At 43.2% G+C, this 22,961-nt stretch overlaps 1 long non-coding RNA gene across 1 annotated transcript; it reads right to left on the minus strand.

Annotated features, from left to right (window-relative positions):
* Window positions 1-629: 629 nt before the first annotated feature.
* LOC310995491 lies at window positions 630-2,893 on the minus strand. Its single transcript, XR_014595832.1, has 7 exons — window positions 2,168-2,893; window positions 1,992-2,084; window positions 1,799-1,905; window positions 1,539-1,658; window positions 1,404-1,451; window positions 1,233-1,316; window positions 630-1,143 (listed from the first exon to the last, which is right to left on the minus strand). It is a non-coding gene; the product is annotated as an uncharacterized lncRNA (long non-coding RNA).
* Window positions 2,894-22,961: the final 20,068 nt, after the last annotated feature.

The raw sequence follows: 22,961 nt of genomic DNA on the forward strand, positions 1-22,961 counted from the left end.
AAACAGCGCGATTTCAATAGTCCCTCCGGCGAGTGCTACTCGCCGCTCGGGCCTAATAAACAAAGCAGAAACAATAGGGCTTTCGCTGGGCGACAGCAGTCGCCGCTCGGGCCCTAATAAGAATAATAAACATTACAATTTCAATATAGCATTTTTCCCCCTGGGTCTTCCATACCACATGATTACTTCACTACTTGATTACTTTGGGGTCACTTGCACATTGGGGTCACGTGCACGTTGGGGCATGAACGAATTACAATAGGGCTTTCGCTGTGCGACTTGCAGTCGCCGCTCGGGCCCTAATAAACATTACAATATCTGGGGTTTTTGCTGCCAGGTCTATGCAGTACTTGGTTACTTGCTTGCTTACTTGTTGTTACTCGTCGGCTGGCACGTTGATTTATGTGCATGTCGAATTACAATAGGGACCTCCCTGGGTCGTTGACACAGGCTCGGGCCCTAAATATGGGCTCTTTTCACATGCATCACTGGTTCCGATTCAGGACAGACCATCCATGCATCCCTTTCCATGCAGTCACACTCCACACATTATTTCAAAAGGCTTTTTTATGGTGCCAGTTTCTTGGCTCAATTGTATGAAATACGTTAATGTTGGTAAATCTGTAAAACTAATATAAGATTTATAAGCATGATTTGATACACAAAACTACAATTGTACTTATGTTGCACCATAAAAAGGCTGTCACACAGATCTGAACATGACCTGGTTAAAAAACTAAATATGGAACTCTTTAGAACAGCTTTGGAACATGAACTCCAAAAAGCACACACAAAAAAAGTTTTTGTTAGTGACCTCATCAGCTCCCTCATCTCCTTATCACCAAATCCTAATGGTGCTTCAGCACATTTGGAGTCAAGAAAGACTATTTCTCTCTGTACTGGTTTCAAAACCTGTAATTGTAGTTAGTGACATTTGAACTCAACATTGTGTGAAAGTGCAGCACAACACAATACAACAACAGCACTGCAATAGAAAATGAAGATACTTTTGTTAATATTTGATATAAATTTTCTGTGACATGCAAACCACCTGTTACAGTAAGCATCACTACTTACAGAGAGCAGGAAATGCCCAGGTTGCCACACAGGAATGACAATGGCATCTCTGATTGAAGCATCATTCTAATACAAAGGAAAAGTTCAAAAGCAAACAGGTAAAATACACAAGAAATATAATCTGAATAAAATTCAGTAGGATAAGTTGCACTTACAGGTAAGCTTGCAAGTGGATCACACAATGTTGGTTTTCGCCAGGTTGGTACAACATAGAGGTCAGCAACAAAAATGGTTTTCCCCTGTGTAATACATTTCAAATGTGAGCAAATACCCATAAAATATAAAAAGGAAAAGTATACTACGAAAACAATATTTATGTTTTATACCTGTGATTGAGCAATTTTCTCAATAACTTCAAAGCACGCATTTCCTATCTGCAAACCAAACAAAAAACAAAAACTTGGCAGTGACATACAAACATGATTAGCTCACAATTAAAATGGGTTCAAATGTTAACTCACGGTTGATTCCATTTCCTTGTTCAATCCAAGCCCCCAGAAGTCAGCTCGGGTCAGGCAACTTTTTCTTGTTTTTACAATGAGCTCGCCCGCTTGGTTGTCAGTGTCCAATACGTATTTAAGCTGATTGTTGAAGAAGAAAAAAAAATCATAGCAAGCATATTTAAATTTATAAACATAGGAACATGGGTGGTAGGGCGTCAAGATGAGAAGCACGTATCTGTCTAATATATCACACAGCTGTTTTTTTCAAGAACACATACCAGCTGCTCTTGGGCAGGATGAAGCTTGAAGGACCATGATGATCGGCATGGTCTCACATTCTCACTTTTTGTGATCGTTTCACAATGTGGTCCACAGGCATTAGTGTCTATCAAAAAAAGGAATTAACATAAAATCTTGCCAATACTATTTTGTGTTGATTTAAAAAAAACAACCAAAAAAAAAAACACCTACCTGTGTTTGGGTCAGTGGGGAGCACATGGAGCTGCTGAGATGTTCCAGCTACTGCAGGATGATGCTGTGTAGGCATATCAGGTGCTGGGGGTCCTGAGGTTTAAGAAATCATTATCAGGCAACATAAGCATTATATTTCCAATTACCACTGGCTGGTTGGCTTGGCTTGAACATGCCTTTGGGGCAAAGGGGGCAGTGAAACTGACGGCAGCATGTTGTGCAGCGTTCCACTGCAGGCTTTCCATCACGCAGGATGATTGAATGATGCATCTAAAAAGGATATAAAATGCATCAAGTGTTTGAATGATAGTACGTGAACTTCAATTCAAATTAATTAATACAGCCTGCAAACTTAGATTGTCTTTGCTTACAGGTAAAATGGCCACTTGCACCAGGTAGTGTAAATGAGGCCTTACTTCTGTAGAAGAATTAATAATGACCAAGAAAATGCTGCAGTGCGGGTTAATGTCCAGCATTCAAAAACGTAGTTAAGTGACAGTGGCTATAACAAGACACTTAATCTAGTAGGTTATGTTAGAAGCAAAATGTACTCAAGTATCAAAAACAAACACATGACACATTTAAAAAAAAAGGGTCCCTGAGAACTTACGGTGTTGATGCTAACCGCCATTGGAGAAAGCTAACTTTGGCGTTATCTAACTTCAAAACGACAACACAAACCGACATGTAACATCCAGTAATTTGCATCATTAATGACTTCTATAACGTTACTATTTTACGGCACCGATATTGATGAAGAACACAAGAAATCATGTATTTACTTACTCTGTGTACGCAAAATCAGCAACTCACCGGCGCTCCTCTGGACATTGACTGACACGCTGGTGTCACTCGGTTTAAATGGCGGATGCAATCGACATTAAACTTCCTCACTCCCCCCTGCCCCGCCCCGCCCCGCCCCCCGCCCCCCAAAAAAGTCCGTACTTCCCGTCCTGACCGTCCTGACAGTGGAGCCTGCACCGGAAGCGACCTCACAGCGGAGGCCTGCAGCCAGGTGCCTCTCGAGCTAAGAGCTGTTTTTACAAATCTTTCACCTCTTCATACATTTGGCACAGCTACGTTAGCCATGTACTTACGTGCAGCAAAGTATGAACCATGCCCCTACAGGTGCAAATCCTTACAAAGGAAATGCACCATCGCCTCTGTGATCCTCCGGGCTGGAGTTGAAGTTGATGGGCGGACTTTGGCACTGTCCAGCACCGTAGTCTGCTTCGGATTGGCAGGTTTCGGCGGCTGCAGCTCTGTGAATATGTCGGGGTGGTGTCGTGCAAATGAGTTCGCAAGTTTGTTGCGTTACCCGAATATCTAACGTGAGCTCTGAATGTCCACCAGGTGGCACATGAGAGGTTATGAAAATTGATTGTGTATGTGACTTTGTTGGTGTATCTGGAAATTCTGTCGCAAACTATAAAACTGATAGATTTAGATTATCTTATTTTCTTTTCTTTACAGTACTTTCAAATTTGCTGTGCATGGTGTCTGACAAGGAATTAGTTCAGTTTTCCATACTACCTACATAACAGCCACTCACACAAGTCATAATTCAACCCATTCATGCTTTCCCATCAGTCCTATCACCCTGCTTTTCTATCACACAAATTTTCAATAGATAAGCCTACTATCTGTTCTCCGTCCAACAAACACAGTGTTGCATACAAGCTGCCGCCTGGTTAAGATTTGCCTACCTTTCTTGTTATGAAGTGTCCAACTTATGTTTACTTCTTTTCAGAATGAAGAAATGATGTATCCAGGTGCAACAGTGACACAGGGACAGGACCTCCTTGCTGTTATGATGTTTGCTCTGCGTCATCTAACTGGAGCTGCCTTGAGTGACTTGCTGGGTGTCACAACCCTATGTATTAGGATGTTTTGTGTGTGTGTGTGTGTGTGTGTGTGTGTGTGTGTGTGTGGTGCCTAGTGTCTCTCCTCTCCGCTTCTGTGCAATCAGTGTGTGTGTGTGTGTTAGTTAGTTAGTTTGTTTGTCTTTATCTCTATCTTTGTCTTTATGAGGTAATCAAACAGGCGGGAGAACACAGGAAGACAAGACAGGAACTTCAAAGTAAAACAGGAACTCAAGACACAAATCATGACAAAAAAAAGAACTTCAAAATAATACAGGAACTAACTTAACTAAACAGGTGAACGAAAGAAACAAAGAGTCCAAAACAAGAATCCAACAAAAAACCAAGCCACCGAGCGCGGCGCAACTCTCAGGGCCATGACAAAAACGAATACCAAAAGGGGAAACTTCTTCTTATCTATACCACAGAAGGACCTCCTAAAAGACACTCTTGAGAACCATGGCACTGACTTTACACTTAAAAATGTTAGGCATGCACATGACAACATTAAGGATTTGTTGGATGGGAAGATGTACCAGAAGTTGGTCAAACATGGGAAACTGGCAGAAGATGATCTCACACTGTTGTGGAACTGTGATGGGGTACCAATCTTTAACTCACCCAATGATTCAATTAGGCCACTTAAGTTTACAATAAACCAACTCCCCTGTATTCAAAAGAAAGAGAATGTGATGCTTTCAGGACTTTGGTTCAGGTCTGAAAAACCAAGGATGGACACATTTTTAAAGCCATTTGTTGATGGATGTTGTGATGTAGCCCAAAACCCATTTGAATGGAAAGACAGACAGACAGGGCACCACTCACTTCTCCAAAGTGTTCTTTTTGGTTTGCACCTCTGACACCATTGCCAGGCCGCCACTCCGGAATTATAAACAATTCAATGGGGAGTATGGTTGTGACTGGTGTCTACATCCAGGAGTTGTTATGCCAAAAGGCAGGGGATTCGGGTCTTACCTGTATGATGAAGAGCAGAAAGCACGTGCACACCATTAATGTTCAAGTTATATTCTATTGCTCTGCTTAACAAATCTGCTAAACACTAGCAGTCACCTGAGGTTCAGGTGTTCCTTCTAATTTTTTTTTTTTTTGTATTTGGTCATTATTGTGTACTGTAAATGATGTTTAAGGGTGTTGCTGTATTATATCCATCATTTTAATTGTTATATAAATCTCTCTTTTTTTTAAATAGATATATACACTAATCCTTATGCACCTTTAAATTGATGCTGATGGTGGAGTCCACACATACAAAGGTGCAATTTAGACCCAGAGACTGTGGCAATACTGAGAGGCAAGATGCAATAGGCTATAGGAGAAAGTGCAATAATTATTTTTTACTATAATTATTTATTACTTGTGTTAACCAGGAACTTGGTCGTACTGTCTGTAAGTGATCTCTGTTGGTTGTGTGTGTGAGTATGTGATATGGTGTATGTTTTTTTAATCTGTATGCAGGATGTACAGCATTGATTGTCCATGACAATTTTCCCTCCGGGGACATTAAAGTTTATTTTGATTGATTTGATTGATATGTGATGCCCATATGAACTTCACAAACATAGTGGCACGTTGGCCTGGTTCAACACATGATTCCTTTATTCTGACACACAGTGGTGTAGGGAACAGACTACAGGCAGGCGTGTCTTGTGTCTTGCAGGTGACAGTGGATAACCCCTGAGACGCTAGCTCCGAGGCAAGAGGGATTTCAACAGGGTGCAAGACTACGTGCGGATGTCATGTGGCGTTTATGAATTAAGACAACTCAAGGTTAATTTTTGCACAGTGTCTTTTAATATTGTGGCAATTTCTGTCTCATCTCCTCAGTCAAGTTGTTGACTGCTTGTATCGTTTCCCTCTGTAGCTGCAGGACTGTGTCTGTGAGCACCCGACCGCTTGCGGACTGACGCGTGGTGTTGGGGTTGGGGGCAGCCGGGATCATCGTCCTCTTCTCCACCAACCGCTGACTCTGGATGACGCACAAGCAAAATAGCACATTCACTACATTATCAATACTAAAAAAATATATATATATATATATAAAAAACAGAAAACAACTTTACCTTGTCCTTCTTTGTTGTCAAGTGTCTCCTTTCTTTTCGGACACGATGCCACTCACGTTTTTGGTGCCAATTATGGATGCGATTTTTGTGTCTATTGGTGTCAGGTCAGGAGCATCACTGCAGTTGAATTAGCCGCTAAACTGCTGGACGCAAAAACCAAGGGGGCCCTCTGTGTTTACAATTCACGAAAGCAACGCTCACACTTAATAGATTTACGCAATGAGGCAGCGTAGCCTCAGCCTCACACACACCAGAAGAGGCAGAGGTGCTCTGTCTGTGTGCCTCACCTCTGAAATACAACGAGACGGCGAGTGGCTTCTACGGCCGCTCTATAGCCTGTGGTTGATTTTAAAAATGTTAAGTAATCAGCCAAGTAATCTCCGTTTTTAATCTGATTACGTTTTTTTTTTCTGTACTTGTAACGGACTACAGTTACCCTTTTTTTGTATCCTGATTACGTAACGCCGTTACATGTAGTCCGTTACTCCCCAAGCCTGCCAGTGAGGCACCAATCCGGGGTCCGCCCGCTATTCAGACATCCCGCTATTCCGACATGTCTCTATTTAGACATCCTGCTATTACGACATCCGTCTATCTAGACATGCCGGTAGTCCGACACTTTTTGATACCGCTATTCCGACACAGCTTTTACAGCTGCGATACCCAGGCGTGTCTCTCTCTCTCTCTTTTCTTTTCAGCATGCCTATCACCAGTTTGATGAGGGAGTGATGTTCTTAAACTCAACAACTAAACTATCAAGTCACAAACAAAACTGACACATGATAAACAAACAGAACTATGCTGCAGTTTGTTTGTCAAGTTAATCTGTCACCTTCAGCACCACGGACAGCGCCGCGGATGAGTCGCGGAGCTGAAGCTGTGAGCGTCTGGGCTCTGGGCTTAGGGCCTGGGGCCTCATTTATCAAAACTGTAAGTAAGCAGTGTAAAACTGCTGCTACTAAATGTTTTGCTTAGGCCTACGGCGAAAAGACACCCAAAATATTTACAACTTTTTCAGATCTATCAAACTGTGCGTGCACAACTCTCCGCAATTTCTCTTTGATAAATCAAACTGGATCCAAGAATGGTGCGCAGTTACGCACGTGAACACACCTCTGTCCCCGGAATGCCTAGACACAACCATATATGGTCAGCACGTGCATATTAATTAGCCATGTGCGCTCTGTGGAGCGGCAACAAAGTGACAACGAAGACAACGGGCGAGATCAAGCGAGATACATGGCATCGGGCAATAAATCAGTCAGAAAAATGATCTTGCATTTTAATAAGCTACAATAAAAACAAAAACATCCCAAATCTCAGCTGCCTGTGTGTTTTTAAACTTGGAGGGTTTGTTTTTTCTTCTCTAATAGGCCTATGTATTTGTGTATGAGAAACAGTGTCTCAGATGAAAAAAAAAAAAAACAGAAGGACACGTCTGACTATAACATAATCAATCAATGTCGGAAAAGCGGAATGTTTGAAAAATAGTAAAGTGCCGCTACTCCGACAATTAAAAAAAAAAATGTCGGAATAGTGGGACGCTTGAAAAATAATGTTAATGCCGCTATTCCGACAATTAGAAGTCAATGTCGAAATAGCGGCATGTCGGAATAGCAGCATGTAACCCACCAATCCATGGTAGCTCTGGGTTGATGATGAGCCCTGATGCAGCAACCTGGAAATCTGCGTGGACATCTTGCATTGCCATCACACCTGTCTGACAGTGTCCTCTTTTTGCAGTCCCCACCTGATAAAACAACACAAACAACCAACCACAATCACAATGTTCAAATTAGCATCCATATTCATTTAAACGTTTTGGAAAACAACTCCATTATCCCTTACATACTGACATGAAATGTTAAAGGATAATTTCAGTTTTTTACAACCTGGACCTTATTTCTAGCATAAAATAAGATCATTTTACTCACCCAGACAACTTTGGTGTCATTTGGAGTTGTTTTGACGAAATTAGCCCCAGTGCAGCGGTGCGTATATCCGTATAATGCGAGAACACGGGGCACGCAATGCAGCCTCTAAATAACACATTATCCGCCGCAAAACTCCTTCATTTCGCCAATATTTTGTTATGATACACTAGTGCTATTCCCCTCTGAGCCCGTGGTGGCATGTTATCAACATGCTGCGCCTGTAGGTTGACCTACTAACCTCTGACCTGGATGATGTCATCTCCGACCGCTGCCCTGCGCGGCTAACTTGCTACCGCTAATGCTACGGTTCGTTTCTACGTGTTTCTGACTTGTCAGAACAAAATGAGCAGCTGGATGAAGTTCAGCTTCCACAGGCTTCCTCTCCTCAACCTGGACTCACTAAAGCTCCGGCTAGTTGAGATAAAAATGGAGCCGAATGCCAAAGCGTAATGATTATTATCAGAATGAGCCGGGCAGCGCTCGGAGATGACATCATCCAGCTCAGAGGTTAGTAGGTCAACCTACAGACCCCGGATGTTGATAACATGCCACCACGGGCTCGGAGGGGAATAGCACTAGTGTATCATAACAAAATATTTCAAATTTCAAATTTTTTTTTTTTTTTTTTCAAAAATATTGGTGAACTGAACGAGTTTTGCGGCGGATAATGTGTTATTTAGAGGCTGCATTGCGTTGCCCCGTGCTCTCGCATTATACGTATATACGCGCCGCTCCACTGGGGCTAATTTTGTCAAAACAACTCCAAATGACACCAAAGTTGTCTGGTGAGTAAATGATCTATGTATTTGTGTATGAGAAACAGTGTCTCAGATGAAAAAAAAAAAAAACAGAAGGACACGTCTGACTATAACATAATCAATCAATGTCGGAAAAGCGGAATGTTTGAAAAATAGTAAAGTGCCGCTACTCCGACAATTAAAAAAAAAAATGTCGGAATAGTGGGACGCTTGAAAAATAATGTTAATGCCGCTATTCCGACAATTAGAAGTCAATGTCGAAATAGCGGCATGTCGGAATAGCAGCATGTAACCCACCAATCCATGGTAGCTCTGGGTTGATGATGAGCCCTGATGCAGCAACCTGGAAATCTGCGTGGACATCTTGCATTGCCATCACACCTGTCTGACAGTGTCCTCTTTTTGCAGTCCCCACCTGATAAAACAACACAAACAACCAACCACAATCACAATGTTCAAATTAGCATCCATATTCATTTAAACGTTTTGGAAAACAACTCCATTATCCCTTACATACTGACATGAAATGTTAAAGGATAATTTCAGTTTTTTACAACCTGGACCTTATTTCTAGCATAAAATACGATCATTTACTCACCAGACAACTTTGGTGTCATTTGGAGTTGTTTTGACGAAATTAGCCCCAGTGGAGCGGCGCGTATATCCGTATAATGCGAGAGCACGGGGCAACGCAATGCAGCCTCTAAATAACACATTATCCGCCGCAAAACTCGTTCAGTTCACCAATATTTTTGAAAAAAAAAATAAAAAAATTTGAAATTTGAAATATTTTGTTATGATACACTAGTGCTATTCCCCTCCGAGCCCGTGGTGGCATGTTATCAACATCCGGGGTCTGTAGGTTGACCTACTAACCTCTGAGCTGGATGATGTCATCTCCGAGCGCTGCCCGGCTCATTCTGATAATAATCATTACGCTTTGGCATTCGGCTCCATTTTTATCTCAACTAGCCGGAGCTTTAGTGAGTCCAGGTTGAGGAGAGGAAGCCTGTGGAAGCTGAACTTCATCCAGCTGCTCATTTTGTTCTGACAAGTCAGAAACACGTAGAAACGAACCGTAGCATTAGCGGTAGCAAGTTAGCCGCGCAGGGCAGCGGTCGGAGATGACATCATCCAGGTCAGAGGTTAGTAGGTCAACCTACAGGCGCAGCATGTTGATAACATGCCACCACGGGCTCAGAGGGGAATAGCACTAGTGTATCATAACAAAATATTGGCGAAATGAAGGAGTTTTGCGGCGGATAATGTGTTATTTAGAGGCTGCATTGCGTGCCCCGTGTTCTCGCATTATACGGATATACGCACCGCTGCACTGGGGCTAATTTCGTCAAAACAACTCCAAATGACACCAAAGTTGTCTGGGTGAGTAAAATGATCTTATTTTATGCTAGAAATAAGGTCCAGATTGTAAAAAACGGAAATTATCCTTTAACATCTTAATAATTGACATTCTACTGTAATTTCTCAAATATATATACATTCATGATGATGAAGACAAAAACAGCATGATTTTTCTTGTTCTATACACAGATACCTGGTCGCTTCAGTTGAAAAGCGAAAAGCATGAGGATAGCAAACTCTCGTTATCAGAGAGGAAGAATTCTTTGCCCTGGTTGCCTCATGAAATGTGGATGCAGTAATTCTTCCTGCTCTCTGATCAAACCACACCCTTGACTTTCTCTGCTCCCTGGTCTTCTCCTCAACTAACAAACACTAAAAATAAGAATTGAACTATAAAACCAAATGTAATTATCACAAAGGAATGAAGCTTTTCTTAATGAGTGGTGATGTTAAAACAACTGCAATAACGTCATTATCATTTCTTACTTGCTCTGCGGTGAGATGCAGCTCCTCAAACACCTTTGCACCCTCCTCCAGCAGTGCGGGCAAATCAAACTGAAATCTGGTGCTTGAGTACAGGTTTGTCAGAGGTGGTGGCAGATCCAGCTGTACGGTCTTGGGCATGTATCTGAGGGAATGGCCTTCGATGACTGACAATATGGCACTGTTTTTCGGTTTAACCTCTTGGGCTTCACTTTGATGGAGCTGTTCACAGAAGGACTTGAATAGTGGATGGTCTCATCCTGCCGGTGGTCTTCTTGACAGAGTTCCTACACATTTGAAATTTCGGTTACATGCTGCTATTCCGACATGCCGCTATTTCGACATTGACTTCTAATTGTCGGAATAGCGGCATTAACATTATTTTTCAAACGTCCCACTATTCCGACATTTTTTTTTTCATTGTCAGAGTAGCGGCACTTTACTATTTTTCAAACATTCCGCTTTTCCGACATTGATTGATTACGTTATAGTCAGACTTGTCCTTCTGATTTTTTTTTTTTTTTCCATCTGAGACACTGTTTCTCATACACAAATACATAGGCCTATTAGAGAAGAAAAAACAAACCATCCAAGTTTAAAAACACACAGGCAGCTGAGATTTGGGAGGTTTTTTTTTTTATTGTAGCTTATTAAAATGCAAGATAATTTTTCTGACTGATTTATTGCCCGATGCCATGTATCTCGCTTTCTTTCCCCCACCCGCCGCCCGTTGTCTTCGTTGTCACTTTGTTGTCACTTTGTTGCCGCTCCACAGAGCGCACATGGCTAATTAATATGCACGTGCTGACCATATATGGTTGTGTCTAGGCATTCCGGGGGCGGAGGTGTGTTCACGTGCGCAACTGCGCACCATTGGATCCAGTTTGATTTATCAAAGAGAAATTGTGGAGAGTTGTGCACGCACAGTTTGATAGATCTGAAAAAGGTGTAAATATTTTGGGTGTCTTTTCGCCGTAGGCCTAAGCAAAACATTTAGTAGCAGCAGTTTTACACTGCTTACTTACAGTTTTGATAAATGGCCCAGAGACGCTGACAGCTGCAGCTCCGCGGCGCTGTCCGTGGTGCTGAAGGTGACATGTTAACTTGACAAACAAACTGCAGCATAGTTCTGTTTGTTTATCATGTGTGTCAGTTTTGTTTGTGACTTGATAGTTTAGTTGTTGAGATTAAGAACATCACTCCCTCATCAAACCGGTGATAGGCATGCTGAAAAGAAAAGAAAAGAGAGAGAGAGAGACGCGCCTGGGTATCGCAGCTGTAAAAAAAAAAAAGAAAGAAAAAAACCATGTGTCGGAATAGCGGTATCAAAAAGTGTCGGACTACCGGCATGTCTGGATAGAGGGATGTCGTAATAGCGGGATGTCTAAATAGAGACATGTCGGAATAGCGGGATGTCTGAATAGCGGGCGGACCCCGACAGCAGCACAGCACCAAAGTTGCTGGCAGTCAATCTACCCCGCCTGTACAACTGCCACTGCGGATTGCAGCGCTGCCTTGTTGGTCGCTGGTCAGCTGCATCGAGGCAAGAACTGCTGCAAGCCCCTGTTCTCCATGCCTTCGCACCAGCTCTGGCACAGTTGAAATGGCCTGATGTAGCGGCTCAGGGGACAGCAGCCATCAGCCCCTCAGTGCAGACCGAAACCAGTCCACATCCTCATCCGTCACTGCCCTGGCCAGGGGGTTGTATGTCTCCTCCCGCTGTTTGTATAATTCAGAGACCGGCTTTGTAACTTTTGGAGTTCCAGGCTTCCTCCACTGGCACTCCACAACCGTAGAACTGAGCTCCCAAATAGCAAATAAGCATGGAGCAACTGCATGGCTACATTTGTATTCGCCTCTGGGACACTCACAGGTGGAGCTCAGAATCGACCCATCATCACCCATGCTGATCTGTAAAGAGAATAAAAATATAAATATAAATTAAAATGTACAAAAAAAATCTACATGTGTTGTGGCTATATACTGCATACTAGACAGTTACGTATAGGAGGAGGATTTTAATAAAGCAGAGCAATGTGTTTTGCTTACAGCATCCTCCTGCTAATACTGAGCAGAAAGGGACAAAAATGGGGGGGGAAAGGAAATCTTACATATACTATACATTTCGTATAACAACCCCCAAAATGTAAACAATATATACATTATGTCATACATTACACCATATGAAATGGTCTGTCATGCAGACTTAGGTTAATTCAGTTCATTTTATCTTAGATTACATCATGAAAAAATTAAAGGGATAGTTCACCCTAGAATGATATTTCGCTCATTATCTACTCACCCTCATGTTGACTAAGGGCTGGAAGAATTTTCAGAGTCCACCGTCCCTTCTCTGAGTTACAGGGGGTCTTGGCGTAGCAGTGCATTTCAATGCAACGGTTGCAAAGGGACACCAGAGCTCTTCGTAAAAAAACACACACAAAAAAACATCCAAATACCTCCATGATGCTCGTATGTAATGTCCGTCTTGTGCTGAAGCCCCAAATTGCGTAATTGTCCCGAAAAAAATTAAATAAGTCTATATTTTAAGCTTGTTTGTAGCGGAAGCTTCTCGTCTTCTTCTTCTTCTCCTATTCCTGGTCCGTCCAAATATCGCGTGATTCGCAGTAACCGCAATGACGCCGACGCCGAGACCCCCTGTAACTAAGAGAAGGGACGGTGGACTCTGATAATTCTTCCAGCCCTTAGTCAACATGAGGGTGAGTAGATAATGAGCGAAATATCATTCTAGGGTGAACTATCCCTTTAAGAAAAATTTGATAAATCTTTGAATATTAGTCTCAAGAGTAACAACAGTACTTTCTACTCTTTGATAAATTGACATTTGTTAGCAAGCAGCATTTGAAAAGACAGTCTGTTTGTGTTACTGTATTTTTCCTGCAGTAGTGGAGTTGTTGTTAGCTAACTAGCTAATAGTAGCTTGCTGGCATTCAACACTCACCGACACTTTGTAGACTCGGTCCCGCATGCTGGCTCTCACGGAACCGATCAACTCCCCCTGCATGTACAGATGTTACTGGTTCAAATTTGCGGGGTTTGTCCTGCACTGCAGGATCGCGTGATCGCGTGACTTTTCACCACAACTGTTTTCCTCTAGGTGGCAGCACCGTACTAAATACTGCTCAGACGTTTTGGGGACAATGCTGACAGCCTGATAGCCGCGATTAGGAGTGGCGCTGTTCATGATACAGAATACAAGAGGATGAAAGGAGAACTAGCTGCAGACAGTAAATAATATAGTAGCCTAGTTTTTCAATGACAAAATGTAACGACGGCAGCTACAGTAGACTATAGCCCACGTCTCACTCTCTTTTTTCGGTCATCTGTCTCGTCATCTCTGTAGTGACCTTTCTCCTCCTCAAAGCAATTAAAGAAAGTCACTCACTTGGTGCTGATGTTTAGCTTATTTGACGCGTGCATGGTGCGATCAAACCAATTGCCAAAACGAAGGTTACCAGAAAAAAGGGGGTTTATTTGTACAAAACAATACAACAATACCTTCTGGCTCGGCACACTTGTCACGGTCAAAGAATTGTTTGCTTCCCAATCAGCAACACCTGCCGATAGCTCAGCTCAGTTTAAATAAGCCACCGTGACCGTATGCCCCACCTCACTTCCTCCTGTGTGGGCGGAAGTTACAAAAATAAAACACTAAAATACATACCAAAATAAAAGCCCGAAATGGCTCTTACACCGGCCCCTAAATTGCTTTCTGGCCGTAGACAAAACAATTTACAAAATATACATATGAGCCATCATTTACACAAATCAAAACAGTCAAGTTCATGTTTCATATAGCTGTAGTGGCAGTCGGCCTTCCGCAGCCCCAATGGCCACGGTGACGGCTGGCAGGTAGCTCCCACAGCTCCGACGACAACCCATGGCCCCAATAGCCACGACCCGCGGTCCCAATGGTCACTGTGACGGCCGGCGGCTCCGCTGACCGCAGCCCCAATAGCCACGGTAACAGCTGGCAGCTCCAATGACGACCCGCGGCCCCTATAGCCACGGTGCCCGCAGCTCCAGCCGCTCCGCTCTGCCGCCGCTGCTCCGTTGTCGACCCACAGCGCCAATCGCTCCGTGCCGCAGCCGCTGTCCCCGCCGCGTAGCTCCAGCCGCTCCACCCCGATGACGACTCGCAGCCCCTATGGCTCCGATCCGCACCGGTGATGACCCGCAGCTCTGCTCCGCAGCTCCTCCACACCAACCGCTCCGCGCCGTCGGCGACCCACAGCTCGGCAGCCGCTCCCCTCGCCCCACCGCAGCCCCTATGGCTTTGGTGAGGGCCAGCAGTTCGGACAGCTCCGCTGTGGCAACAGCCCCAATGGCCCCGGAGACGGCAGCAAGGTGGCGTGGCGTGGCGTGGCTCAAACCCACTCCACTCGGCATGAACGGCCGCTCGCTCCCACCATGCTTTCCTCAGTCCACAAATGAAGCAATTCTTTGACTTAATGTAGTGACCTTTCTCCTCCTCAAAGCAATTAAAGAAAGTCACTCACTTGGTGCTGATGTTTAGCTTATTTGACGCGTGCATGGTGCGATCAAACCAATTGCCAAAACGAAGGTTACCAGAAAAAAGGGGGTTTATTTGTACAAAACAATACAACAATACCTTCTGGCTCGGCACACTTGTCACGGTCAAAGAATTGTTTGCTTCCCAATCAGCAACACCTGCCGATAGCTCAGCTCAGTTTAAATAAGCCACCGTGACCGTATGCCCCACCTCACTTCCTCCTGTGTGGGCGGAAGTTACAAAAATAAAACACTAAAATACATACCAAAATAAAAGCCCGAAATGGCTCTTACAATCTCCAAAATGTGTTTTTAAAATGAGCCAACTACAGTACTGTGCAGTAGTGCCGCAGATTTCTCACTCCGCACCTTGTTTGAGAGTGCAGCTGGATGATTTCTTGTGAATGAACGGGTCTGTGTCACTTTGGGGCTGGGCGATAAAACATAGGATAAATAACTTTCCCTCGATAGAAGACGCGGCCGATACAAAGTGACACCGTCAGCCATGCAGCCGGCCTGGACTTTTTATTTTTAATTATGAAGGATCACCTGCGCAAGGCAAAGATGATAGCATCAACAAAACACGGCGTAACACACGCGGCTGTATGGGACAGGCTTTTATTTAATTCAGAACAAACCGCTTAGCAAAAATGGAAAATATAGTCTATAATAATTAATTGATCTGTTGTTTGGCCACTGTTTGAAAATAACCCGAATTATGAGCAAATAATCTGATCCAGAACAGCAGTCATAATCAGACTTCTTCTAAATAAACCTAAACATTAAATAACTGGGTCAGGTCGGACCATGGGGTTATTTTTTCTCTTCTTCTTCACAGGAGAGACTCTGCCCTTTATACATGTGCGTTCAGATTAACAATAAGACAAGCCATGGTTGAGTTTATTGAGTTTTAGCTGCTCAATCTCATTGTTTCAAAGAAAAGGGATTGATTTTTATAACGAAATGAAACGAAAACAATATTATATTGATACATTGTTGTAAAAAAAAATCCAAAAGAAACGAAAATGAACTAAAGAAAATAACTTTCACACACACACACATTAAAACAGTGCGATTGGTTGAAAGCTGATAATTAGCCATGTGCTTATAAGCTGATTGGCCGAAACCAAGAACAAAGCCGCGTGAATGGCCAATCGCCATGTGTTAACATTTCCATATTCCGCACATTCTGTGACAAACTGTAAACTGTTTTCTTGTCTGTAACAACATCTATTGCACGTCTGTCCGTCCTGGGTGAGGGATCCCTCCTCTGTTGCTCACCCTGAGGTTTCTCCTGTTTTTCCCTGTTAAAAGGGTTTCCATGGAGTTTTTCCTCAGTCGATGTGAGGGTCTAAGGACAGAGGATGTTGCTACGATGCCATGTAAAGCCCTTTGAGACAAACTGTTTGTAAAAACGGGCTATACAAATAAAATTGCCTTGCCTTGCCTTGCCTTAACGGCCGACATGTAAATCAGCTGTTTCGATGGGCGTTATATGAATAGAGATGTTAATGTGGTACTTAGACCCTCACACTGAGGAAAAACTCCATGGAAACCCTTTTAACAGGGAAAAACAGGAGAAACCTCAGGGTGAGCAACAGAGGAGGGATCCCTCACCCAGGACGGACAGACGTGCAATAGATGTTGTTACAGACAAGAAAACAGTTTACAGTTTGTCACAGAATGTGCGGAATATGGAAATGTTAACACATGGCGATTGGCCATTCACGCGGCTTTGTTCTTGGTTTCGGCCAATCAGCTTATAAGCACATGGCTAATTATCAGCTTTCAACCAATCGCACTGTTTTAATGTGTGTGTGTGAAAGTTATTTTCTTTAGTTCATTTTCGTTTCTTTTGGATTTTTTTTTACAACAATGTATCAATATAATATTGTTTTCGTTTCATTTCGTTATAAAAATCAATCCCTTTTCTTTGAAACAATGAGATTGAGCAGCTAAAACTCAATAAACTCAACCATGGCTTGTCTTATTGTTAATCTGAACGCACATGTATAAAGGGCAGAGTCTCTCCTGTGAAGAAGAAGAGAAAAAATAACCCCATGGTCCGACCTGACCCAGTTATTTAATGTTTAGGTTTATTTAGAAGAAGTCTGATTATGACTGCTGTTCTGGATCAGATTATTTGCTCATAATTCGGGTTATTTTCAAACAGTGGCCAAACAACAGATCAATTAATTATTATAGACTATATTTTCCATTTTTGCTAAGCGGTTTGTTCTGAATTAAATAAAAGCCTGTCCCATACAGCCGCGTGTGTTACGCCGTGTTTTGTTGATGCTATCATCTTTGCCTTGCGCAGGTGATCCTTCATAATTAAAAATAAAAAGTCCAGGCCGGCTGCATGGCTGACGGTGTCACTTTGTATCGGCCGCGTCTTCTATCGAGGGAAAGTTATTTATCCTATGTTTTATCGCCCAGCCCCAAAGTGACACAGACCCGTTCATTCACAAGAAATCATCCAGCTGCACTCTCAAACAAGGTGCGGAGTGAGAAATCTGCGGCACTACTGCACAGTACTGTAGTTGGCTCATTTTAAAAACACATTTTGGAGATGACGAGACAGATGACCGAAAAAAGAGAGTGAGACGTGGGCTATAGTCTACTGTAGCTGCCGTCGTTACATTTTGTCATTGAAAAACTAGGCTACTATATTATTTACTGTCTGCAGCTAGTTCTCCTTTCATCCTCTTGTATTCTGTATCATGAACAGCGCCACTCCTAATCGCGGCGATATGTGATACATAATCATCAAGTCATAAAGCAAGACAGGCTTTATCATATTACAATAGTTTCTGTGATTTAGGCAGTGTATACAGTAGTTAGTTCTAGTTTAATAGCCTAGAGTTTAAGCTGTGGATTACTGCACAGATCACTGAGTCATCCGCCTGTCGTCCTCCGTTCTCACAGATGCCACCTGGCGGTTGTTTTGGCACATTGAGGCTTTTCATTAAAACCTCTTGTCTCGCCAAAGAAAAAAAATGCATGAGTCTTGTGCCGTCTCGCGTGGACCACGCGTGAAGTCCGCAAATTTGAACCAGTAACATCTGTAGCTGCAGCTCTCTACATGGCCTGACTTGTAGTGATTTTTCGCCACGTTTAAGGCTTTTTTCTTCACTATAGAAGAAAGCGGTTAAGTCCGACAATCTAACCGCCATGTCTGCTGATGGAGTTGATGACGTATGTTCTGTGCGACACCGATCGTTTACTGTAATCCATAGAGCGGTCTTCACACAAAATGAAATTTTTTATTTTTGGCATGAAACGTGATGTTTTAAACAGGTAGAGGTCATATTTTTTTCTCATGGCGCAATTCAATCGGATCACAAAATAAAATTTAGACTCCCATTCACTTGTATGGAGAGTTTTTCAGAGTTGAGGTCCCATGGCGACGTTACTTCCTGCTTCCGCTTAGGCTCTCTATAGGATATAAGTTACCATCTTCTATCTTTAGGCTTTAAAGGGATAGTTCAACATTTTGGCAAATTGACCCATTGCCATAATCGCTATAGTCATAGCAGTAGGTTCGTTACCTTTATTTGTCGGTGTAAGCTATTTTATTACAGCGGCAGGCTGTTCAGAGCTACACAATGGAGGCTAATGGAATTTCTTGGTTTCCCTCATCAAACTAATCAAATACAAAATCCCAAAACGCTTTCGTGGACAAGTTGTGACCTGCACAATCACCACGCTATGAGATAATAATGGAACGTTACGAAACGGAGCCGTTTTCGAGGTAAATACAGAGACTGCTTGCTGAAAAACTGTCCCTGAACGCAACGTGCATCAGCAGTTTTGCATGAATTTACCTCTAAAACAACTCTGTCTCGTAACGTTCTATTATTATCTCATAGCGTGGTGATTGTGCAGCTCACAACTTGTCCACGAAAGCGTTTTGGAGTTTTGGGATTTTGTATTTGATGAGTTTGATGAGGGAAACCAAGAAATTCCATTAGCCTCCATAGTGTAGCTCTGAACAGCCTGCCGCTCCGCTCCTCCGTTCTAAAAATAGCTTACACCGACAAATAAAGGTAATGAACCTACTGCTATGACTATAGGGATTATGGCAATGGGCCAATTTGCCAAAATGTTGAACTATCCCTTTAATGTTACTTCTAAAGGCTAACGCTAACTGAGCTCCTCATACCAACAGGTTAGCCTTAAGCTACATCACGTGGCTGGCCCTACAGTCCGGTGCCCTACGTATTAGCATTATTAACTTAACATATTTTAACAGTCAAATATGTTTTAAGGCCCCTTGAACTTCTGGCGTTAACCAAAAACCCGTTACTTACATTTAAATGTGTACTCCGCACTGCTGCCGCTGCTGCAACCGCTGTTCGCCGCCATTGTTGTTTAACAGCGGCGCGCAAAGCATCTTGGGATATGGGAGGCCGCGAAGGATAGTCGCGGTGCATCCTCCAAATGCAGGGGAAAGGAGGACGCATTTGTAGGCTGCATTTGGAGGAGCCTTCGAATTTGGACGAATTGGGACAGCCTTAGCGCTGATAGAGGAATACCCACATGGTTGTGCGTGATTACGCAGCAGAGCGCAGACAGGGTTCAGAGATCAGGGTTCGACTCCCAGATGAGTTGCATATTAACATATACTTTCTTGGCCTCTACCTGATCTTTTTACTAAACTTAACCAACTCCTTTCTACATTGCCTAAACCCAACCAAAGCACAGAGCAAGGACATTTATTTGCTCTGTGCCTGATTAGCAGGTTTGGTTGCTCATGTAATATATTTACATGGGGAACGAAAAATGCATGCTTCCGGTTTATTCGCTTTTATTTTGAAAAGCTTGGAATCAACTTCCGCCCCCACAGTGCAGGTGGTCTCAGTGCAGGTCTGCAATGAAGGGTCCTGACGGTGCAGGTCTGCAGCCAGGCTGTCTTGCCAAAAAAATAATTTATAATTGTGCTTTGGTTAACCACCTTTGCTCTTTCTTCATTATTGTCCAGGCAAGAGGAAGCATGAACAGGATCATGTAGCTGTCCTGCAGGAGATGCAGGCAGTGGATGTGGAGCAACAGGAGTTGAGTCAGGCACTGTGTGAGAGGCAGTTCCAGGTGGCCCTTGCTGATGCAGCCCAAGCCGCATCATTTCTTTACTATTCGCTCCATGTTAACTCCGTATTTTCATGACTGTGACATGCTACATTTACATTGTTATAAAAATGTTAGACTTACAGCGAGCACATGCTGCCACCGCACCGCCACAACCTCCGGCTCCTTGCTGGTAAAACAGAAAGGCCTTGCCTGTGCCATGTTCTAAAACATACACACAAAAAGGTCTTCATTGTACTTTATGTTATTTGTTGAGATCACTGTGGGTGATGGTGCTGTGCAGGCCTGCATTATTTCAACAATTGGGCCTCAGATTTTGCCTTCAACTATTTCAATGGAGAGGAACACTGTTGAATGTAATGCACAGCACCATTCATAAACAGCAACCACAGTGATCACCTTTTTAACCATGTCAGCTACAACTACAAATATATAATTTTGTATAAATGAAGAATGTATGGCAGAGCAATATATTGTCAATAACTAATTTAATTAATCAGACACAGTGATGCTGTACATCAGGAGAACTGAAGAGTAAGGACGAAAACACCTTATAACTCAGGAGTGATGATAAGGATGTAACATGTCTCTTGTTATATGTTGACTGTTTCACCAGATATGGGTTGTCAGGAATGAACAAGAACGGCCTGTCTGGTGTTGCTGGATGTTTCACCCATGTTTTATTGTGAAGAATTTCCACATGGCCTGGTTCGGAGAAGGAGGGATTGGTATGTTTTGGTCACTGCACCTGTATGGCAGGTCTAGGATAGGTGTGTTCGCACATAGCACCCATACTGTACGCCCTGCTTGCAGCTGTGAACAAACGGACTGGCACTGGATGTACAGATGAAGCCTGTTGCTGGAATGAGCCGAGCATGACAGCAATCAGGACAGTAGGCTATGCACCAAGGAACCACATAGATTTCACAAAGGCCCAGAGAAAGAGATCTGCTGTTGGATCTCATGTCCTCCCCCCTGCCAAAACCCCACCTCTAACCTCAGATGACAGTGTAGCATTCTATAAAATGCTAAATTTAAGAGAAGAAAACAAAAACCAGCCCCTCAAAAGCAGCAGTACATACCTCAGGCCATGAACCTGAGCATCCCTGAACCCCTGAGCAAAATCTATCAGCCTCAGCACAGGTCACTGTCACACCAAAAGCTGAAAGCAAGGAGTGAGGAGATCTTAAGCCTAACAGAATAACAGTTGTAGCATCCCTAGTCTGTTGGTCTTGGTTAAGTACCACCTTGAATGCTTAAGCTTATGTATTCAGTCATTCAATGGTATACTAAAATCCATGTGAAAAAAAAATGCTTCTCACTGTTCTCAGGTCAAATATTTATATGCGATTAAAATGCGATTAATTAATTACAAAGCCTCTGATTAATTCGACTAATTTTTTTAATCGAGTCCCGGCCCTAGTTGCTTTAATAAATTAATTGAGAGTGAGACAGTGTGCGGGAGCTTTTTCTGAGTTCTGACAAGTCAGAAACACGCAGAAAAAAACCATAGCGTTAGCGGTAGCGGCCCACCATAAGAAAGGCTGTTAGTTGTTGTGGAGAAAATAAACATTTGAAGAAAGTGACACAGTTCAGGCCAGCAAACAATATTCGCAGGGCAAACTCGCAAAATCTGTGGTCATAGGAGTGAGTGCAGAATACTGCAGGAGACTGTGCACCACTTTAGTTTCATAACTTGTGTCAGGAAACCTGACAAAAAGTCTCAATAGGAACATCTTGACAGTATTAACTTGTGTCAGGAAACCTGACAAAAAGTCTCAATAGGAACATCTTGACAGTAATCACTGACAGCCTTCCTCTCTCCGGGTGGAGCATCCTGCTGTTCCCCGTTTCGCAAGCCCACGTTTTGGCTTGTTCGCGTGCGTCCCGCGTCGCCGCTGCCCACTCCAGAACCAGTCCGCAAGAGGGGAGACATCGTCTCGGAGGTTTGCGCTGTTGCACCCCGAGACAAATGTCCACAAGTACACACACACACACACACACTACAGAGTGTATAGTCCCCCTCCTCCTTCCTCCCTCCTCCCTTAACATTTGCTGTTCTTGTTTCCCATCCCTACAGGCGAATGGAGGCGAGTTGCAGGAAATGACGACCTGCAATCAGAATTAAGAAGATCAACCGCCACCAGGCATGCTGGCAGAATTAAGCAATATCACACGAGAGGGAGTGCTGTTGTACTGTATATCAGCACGGCTGTGATTCGGTCGTAGGCACGAGGCCGCAGGCCGAGTGCCGCAGATAATCCCACCGTGCACACAGCTGCCAGTCAATATTGGTTTGAGTAGATTAGTTGTGATTAACATAGCCTACTGTCAATCTGCTTTCAAAGACTAAAAAAAGACTATTTACTAAAACTAGACTAAAATACTTTGGATTTTCTTTGACTAAAACTAGACTAAAATGCCAAGACTTTTCGTCGACTAAATGTGACTAAACAAAAAAGAATACAAGCTGACTAAATATGACTAAAACTTATAAGGGCATTTGACACAAGACTAAGACTAAAACTAAATTGAAAAATAGCCGACAAAATTAACACTGGTAGGGGCGTGGCTACGATTCCTCGCCATGAACATACGTTTGGCTTTTTGATGGCTTTAATGAACTCGTATCAACATGAAAATTGGTACACAGGTCAAGGGTCACGACCTCAACGTCTCCATATGCTCATAGGTGATCTCACTCATGTTGCCCCCTAGTGGAAACAGGAAGTGGCATATTTTACATCAACATTGTCCGATATCCACCAAACTTCACATGTGTGATGAGGGACTGACCCTGAACACACCTGCATGCATCCCATTACTGCCCCCTAGTGGACAAACCTTCAACTGCTCATAACTCCCTCAT

The sequence above is a fragment of the Trachurus trachurus genome, assembly GCF_905171665.1.
Source record: "Trachurus trachurus genome assembly, chromosome: 13".
Lineage (NCBI taxonomy): Eukaryota > Metazoa > Chordata > Actinopteri > Carangiformes > Carangidae > Trachurus > Trachurus trachurus.